The following is a 7,176-nucleotide window of genomic DNA, read 5'->3' on the forward strand; positions in this document are numbered from 1 at the left end:
GCAAAGTACTGTAACTACTGGCTGCAGCTGTCAAATAAACGTAGTTGGGTAAAAAGTACAATATTTCTCTTGGTTATTTATATTTAGTTACTTTTGACCATTGCCACTGTAAAATTTATCATCATTCGTCACTAAATTAAAAATGCATTGGGCTTGCAGTCAAAAGTGGAGACTGACAGGAAAGGGGTTGAGAGAGGGGAATGACATGCAGGAAAGAGTCAGGCCAGTCGGGAGTCAAACTGGTGACTGCCTGCTAAGAGCACCTTGCGCTCATGTGGTACGCACCCTAACCACTCCACTACTGGGCAACTCTGATTTACATTTTTTTAACACTGTAAATATGTGAATAAAAACTGCATATATGCATTCATGTTGCACACAATAAGGAAAAATAATTTTCTAAGTGCACATGAATTAGCTGTGAATCAGTTACAGAATGCATAATTAGGGTATGCCATTAAGTGTCATTACTTATATTGGAATTTTCTACAGTCCTACAATTCAGTTCTGTAAGATACCTTGAAAAATTTGAGAATTCATTTTCCCTCAGTGATGTTGAGCTGCAGGAAAGCAGCAAAGCCCCAGATCATGATGTTCCCTCCAATGTACTTCCCTCTGGCATAATATTTTCATATTGGCATGCTGTGGCATTTCCACACCATACATGGTGCTGCATGTTCTTCCCAAACAATTCAACCTTAGTTTCATCAGTCAAGCTGCACATTGGCCAACTTCAGGAGTGCAGTGATGTTTTTTTGGAGAGAAACAGCTTCCTCTGTGGTGCCCATGGACACCATGCACCATGATTTGCATATGGCAGACTCATGAACAAAGATGATAATCAGTTCCAGTGATTATTTAAAGACTTTAGCTGTTAGTCTGAGCTTCATTTTTACTTGGTTGTTTATTCTGCATTGTGCCTTTGGAATCATCTAGACACTCACCTCTTTTGAGAGTAGCCACGGAAATCATCTCCATCGTTTGTCAGACTGTGGACTGATACATATCTAAACTCTTTGAGATTACTGTGTAAACCTTTCAGCTTTATGCAAATTAACAATTCTTAATTGTAAGTCTTCTGAGATCTCGGTTTTGTGATGCTTCTTGTGAATAGCAAACTCAAAATGTTTTAATGTTATAAATCTAACTAGGTCAAACCCACACCTCCAATCTTGTTTCATGAACCCCATGAGTTCACACTCTCACAGAAGTGCTGCCCATTAGCATCCAGCACAGGTCACTAGGACCCAGCTGTAAAGTGTGTCCTCACCTATGGTCCCCACAGAGCACAGATTATAGCATACTTTACTGATAAGTCTGTAAATAAGCAAATGCTTGAGGGCTCTTTCTCTCCGTGGCCTTTTAAAATGTGGACTCTTTCCTTGAGGCTTCATTTCACCAACAATTCCTACAGTCTGAATCTCAAAAATAATGTTAGCATATATCATAATGATATGGATTTGTTGATTCATTATTGTGTTGATTTCACCAACAGTATGATGTATATACGCTGCATTTTTTGTGGATTAGAGGTACAGGGCAGATAATTGCAGGGCTCTTCTCTACATTGTGCTGTTTATTTACATATGATTAGTGTTTGAATTCACGCTGTGTTAACAGTCCAGGCTGGTTGACAGCATCCAGCTGGAAGACCTTCATCTGCCTCGCACTACAGTAACCTGCGACTCATCAACATGCAGATAGTGCCTGTGTAATCTGCAGCTCATTCTCATTCTCACTCTCCTGTTGCTAATACGGCAAAACCACAGTGCTGGAGACTGAAATCAGAGGAGCTCTATCCATCTGCAAGTTCAGTTTCCAATTCCAAGCCAAGAATGTATTTTGATAGGAGATTGAGATTTTATTAAGTTGGTAAGTAAAAATTCAGTTTAAATGAGTCTTAAAAAGGTTTGAGGTTTCTGGTTGAGCTTGTCCTACATTAAATTTATTTGCTTCATTATTATATGATTGCAGGTATTTGTACATGAAGTTCATCACGTAGAGAAGTGTGTTTATTTCACTTTTTCTTCATGTTTTCTTCACGCTGGAAATAAGGAATAATCCTGCCTACATTTATTTCACGTCATTAGAGTAGCAAATTTTGCCAAGAATTTCAACAAAGATTTTGTAAATACATTATTTATCACATTTTTGTTTTATTAAACCCCAGCTAAAGGGTTCATTATGCTTCAAATGAGTGTGGTGTGTGGTGAAGTGAATGCAAACAAAGGCAAAATAGTTGTTGTAAACCTCCACACTTGGAGGCAGCTCGAAAAGCCTGCCATCATAGAAAGTGGCAAGATGCAGTGAATCATACAAATGAGGTAACGGCACACTCATTCGTGCTGTAGCTCTCAGTTTCAGTTTCAGAGCAGCTGTCTGCAGATTGAAAGAAGAGCTTGAGAGAGAAGTTCAAATTGTGCATACTTTCTCCACAGATTGTTGGTTTCAGAAAGAAAGAAAAATGTTGGATGCTTAATTCCACTGTCTGACAAAGGTGTTGGGGGAGGGCCCTCTATGTTGTTTGACAATCTGAAAAGCACTTTTATTTATTTATTTATTTTTGTATTTTATATATAATTTTTTTTATTTTGATGTTGCTGCTGACATTGGACTCATGTAGTGAATCTGTGTCCCTTTACTACTAATTCTAATGTCTGTTTTTGATGTGAAGGTGTTAGTACTCTCAGAATTTGATGATGATTATTATTATTTGTGCTGTGATGCCTTAGGACAGACCCCAACAGTAGCTTTCTTGATGTCTGTACATTATCTCTTCAGAAGTGAGTCCACTGGATGCTTGCAGCGCGATGTCTTGACTTTAGTGTTTGTCCACAATCACCTTGTCAGAAGTGGCCCTGTGAACCCCTGGTTTTGTTTACTGTCTGCCCCCACCATATGGGCTGTTGATTTTAGTGAAGGATGGCATGAAGCCAGGGCTACAATGCTACTCAGTTTGCCCCCAGCTCTCAACTCTGTTAAAGCCGAACTGCTGCCAGTTGCTGAAACGGTCCAGTCAAAGTACTGTAGCTGTAAAGGAGTCCAGAACGTGGTTCTAGTCTTTGACAAGGTGTTCTGGTGTTTCAAACAGATAAACAAAGGTCACAAAGGTCCAAGGACAGAATGCCTTCACACTGAGCCATGCAGGCGTCATCTTTTTTCATCTTCTCATCTCCACCTCCTCTGTCTTGTCATACTCACAAGCAACCATATGTTTATTAATACAGCTGGAGTAAAAGGTCAAAGTTACATAATTGAAACCTTTTTTTTGTTTGAGAAGATGAAATTTGATGCATACCAAACCACATACATTATTCTGCAAGAGGCCAAACAAATGCTGTGAAGCTGCAATTATACATAATTGCCCAGTTTTCCTTGAGGCATGGTAATCACTTTGATTTGAAGGGGGTCATGAGTTTCTGGCCTTTGGTGCTGTTAAGTGCCCCCTGGTGTGAACAATTACAATAGTGTAAAGGGGAGAAAATTAATCACCACTGGAGCTTCCTCAGAGGTTAAACTGTTGAAGTTATTTTGTGAAGTTTCAAGCAGGCTGTCTAAGCAGGCCTGGATCAGTTTGATGTCTCTCTGTGGGAAGCACAGGGGATTATTCAGCGCAGCTAGAAACCAGGCCCTATGGGAGACTAATCACATACTGACTAAAATAATACGATACGAGCACATTCACCGAGGCAGCGAAGCCCATTAAATAATAACAGTAGAAACCTTCATTAGTGTCTCTTCGACTGTTCATCACTCAGATGTACTTCACTATTATGAATGAGTGAAGCATATCATTTAAGGTAAGAGACTGAAGCCTGCTCGGCAACCTCAATGTAAAGTAAATCAGAGACATATTAAATGAAAGCCAATTGAAATCTTACAAAAGCCTCTCTGGAATACTGTCTTTAAATAAAAGAATAGAAAATGTAAAGAAAAAAACATTGTAAAAATATTATTATAAAGTGGAAGTACAAGTGATAATCAAACAATCAATAAAATATTAAATGACAACATATTTAATTTGTTTTCCATCAAAATAATCTTGCAATATAATATCAGCTCATAACAACTACAGTATTATTATTTTTTAATCATAATGCTAAGAAAAAGGGTAGAGAAAGATTGTGATCTGGGTTTAATTCTGAAAAACTTTTAACCAGAACCAAGTGAAAGTAGGAGTTATTGAGGGGTTGTTGTTGTTTATTAGTTTTAAATCTGTACCCAGCAAACAGGCAACTGATTCTGTAGTATATGCTTTTTGAACATTTTCACTGTTTGTTGAATTATTATTATTTTTATAATATCATATGAGGTGAAGGGTGTGCATGTGGAAACTATGACATGATACCAGAGCTCCTTTCAGACTGCCTCTGACTGCACTGTAATGCATTTATTTATTTATTTTTATCATTGATTGAAAATGTGATAAAGTTGTTACTGGGGTCTTGCATACATTTTTTCTGCTATGGTTTGTCTGTGTATACACCCGTAGACTAGGGTATGTAGCCTATGGTTGCAGCAGAAATGCACAGGCAATGAAAACCGGGATTCAGACTAAATGTTTGTATTGCTGTGTGATGTCTTGAACACCTTCTTCAACCTGACAGTGTATCAGCATGTTGAAGGGAGCTGTTGTGCTTTTCATTTTGTCCAGGAGCATATGAAATGAGAATGGGGAGACTCCTAACCCCCCTCTGGAGCCCATGGGGCCTGTGCACTTAACAGTCACTGTGCCTTACAGCTGCAGATGGCCCGTGGAGGTGGTGATGCATTCAAAAAACACTTACCAATGTCAGTTTTTCTGCTTAGGATATGGAACCTATTGCCCCTATGCATTTTTGTGCATGTGTTTTCATTAAAAGAATGAGCAGGTCACAAGACACTTCCTGAATATTGTTGCTCGCATACTGCAACTGAATGACAATTGAAAGAGCTCAAAGCCATTATAAAACTGTCAGAATTATTTCAGGATGAGGTTATCACCATGGGAACAAACTCAAACAAAGGACAAAGCGGAAGACAAAGTTTGGACTGAAACTGTGTTTGAATTGGTGTGCTGAGATTTTAACATGAGGTTTAAAACCATAATAATGCAGCTAAAAGGACACATTTTTCAAGGTTGCACACCAGTCCTAAAGTAAAAGGGAAAAAAAAACCTTGGTGGGTGTCTATCCCCTGCTGCATTTGCTTCTCTGAACTAATGGAGCTGATGGCATGGCTAAAGATAACATGTCCTCTAGTCTCCCTCAGCTAAATCCCCTCATCAATGTTTCACACATCAGGTTGTTAGGGAGGGATCCAGGTCAAAGCCTTGTTAGATCTCAATCTCAGTCAATTTACACAGGATGACGGCTCAAAACGATACAATCAACAACCTCCTGGCACTGCAGCGTAGATTGCTAATTAATTAACTTAGCTCGGGCCTGACAAAGGAGAGCTTATGTGTCACCATTGTTTCATCAGTATTTAATAAATGACTCAGGAGAGAGAACAATAAGCTGCTGACTATAACTACGCAAACTGGAGGAGCTTCTGGAAATGTAAATGACCATGAGAAAGTATAGCTGCAGTTTTCACAAATGCCATCTTGGAAGTCCTTGCACAGACTTTCACCTCATATCTGCTGATGTGAACAAAATATCTGTGCTACCCTGTATGACATCATGTCATAGATCCACATTCGAAGCCTGATTGATGGAGGGGGTGTAAAATCCCTGCTGTCTTGCACAGAGACGTTCTTCTTGTCTTTGGAATTCACAGAGCGCTTTCCAATAAGAGGAGCGCATTTACTTCATTTCCATACACTCAATCCCATTCATTTTAACAGTCTCTTGTGTATCTACCCAGAACATGTACCTTTTCTCAGTTTAACAATCATACTCTGTGCTTGGGGAGAGTCACCGCTGTGGAGAGTTTGAACCAGGAAATCAGCTTACACTGGTAATTAGTTTGCCCATTTGGTTGCTGACAGTTGAACTGCTTTCATCAAAATACCACAGGCTTTGGAGCCTTGTGTTGCCAGCCATAACACACCAGCCTGCTGATTGCCAGCCCCTCCCAGAGAAACAAGTCCTCATACTGGTATCGTCCTAACTATCTATGTCAGCCATTTAGCAAGGGATGAAATTTCATCTCCTGTGCACATTTTTCCTCCAAAGAAAACAACCTCTCTGTGACGGCGATGTCAAACCTCCTGATTATCTGTGTAACAGTGCTTTGTCTGCAAGCCAAGGCCAATATTGTGAGTAATAAGGGAAAAAAAGGCCTTTGAACAATGTCAGCTTGTTTCCGCAGGTGTCCACGTTTTTTTTTTTTTTTTTTTTTCCCTTTGAAAGACTCATTAAATTTATGCAAATGACATTGTCATCCCTTGAAACATGCAAATGCAGTCCTTGCACTAGGTTATGAGATGAGTGCTCTGCAGAAAGTGAAATTTTCCTCATGGCATTATAAATGGTGGTGGAATTTCAGATGCTGACAAGGTCTGTAAATATTTTTGCCTTAGTTCCTGTTTTCTAAACATCATTGAATGTTGTTTTCTTTACATTTCTAACAGAAAGAGGAAAATATGGTGGACCTACTTTGTCTTACACAGATTCATGGATGTGCAAACCTGCAGTTATCTTAACCATTCAGTAGTCTATCTACAAATTTCTACATCTCCAGTGATACTCTTGAGCAGGGTCGTTTAGGGAGACAACTGGAGGGGTAATTCAGGACCTGAGATATAAAGGGTAACAAATGAGTAAGCCTTGGTTTTACTTTACAAATGCAAAATGAAGGCTGGATTTATAGCGAGGAAGTGCTACTGCCACTGCTCAACCAAAACAGAAAGAGCACAGAGCTTTTGTTTTGCAAGGTAGCAGAAATGGCAGATGGTGGAACAACTGGAGTAACTGTGGAAACACTAAAGAAAACGCTGCATTGTCAGAGGAGGCAAGAAGGCGAAGAGGGAGAGTGACAGTAACTGAGGTAAAACAAGAATGAACAGGCATTCCCTTGATGGAGAGAGCCATGGTCGGACTGGAACAGAAATTCTGCCTCGTCTGCTGGGACCAGAGAGGGGGCCAGGAAAGAGACTGACAGGGCCAGTAAGAACTTTACACATTTTTATTTTTTTTTCTTCATACTGGGACCACTCTGATTCATTCCAGTGGTCAGTCTGACTATCACTGT

This window comes from Trachinotus anak, unplaced genomic scaffold (genome assembly GCF_046630095.1).
Source record: "Trachinotus anak isolate AG129_WGS33_773 ecotype Australia unplaced genomic scaffold, CSIRO_AGI_Tana_v1 ptg000001l, whole genome shotgun sequence".
Classification (NCBI taxonomy): Eukaryota; Metazoa; Chordata; class Actinopteri; order Carangiformes; family Carangidae; genus Trachinotus; species Trachinotus anak.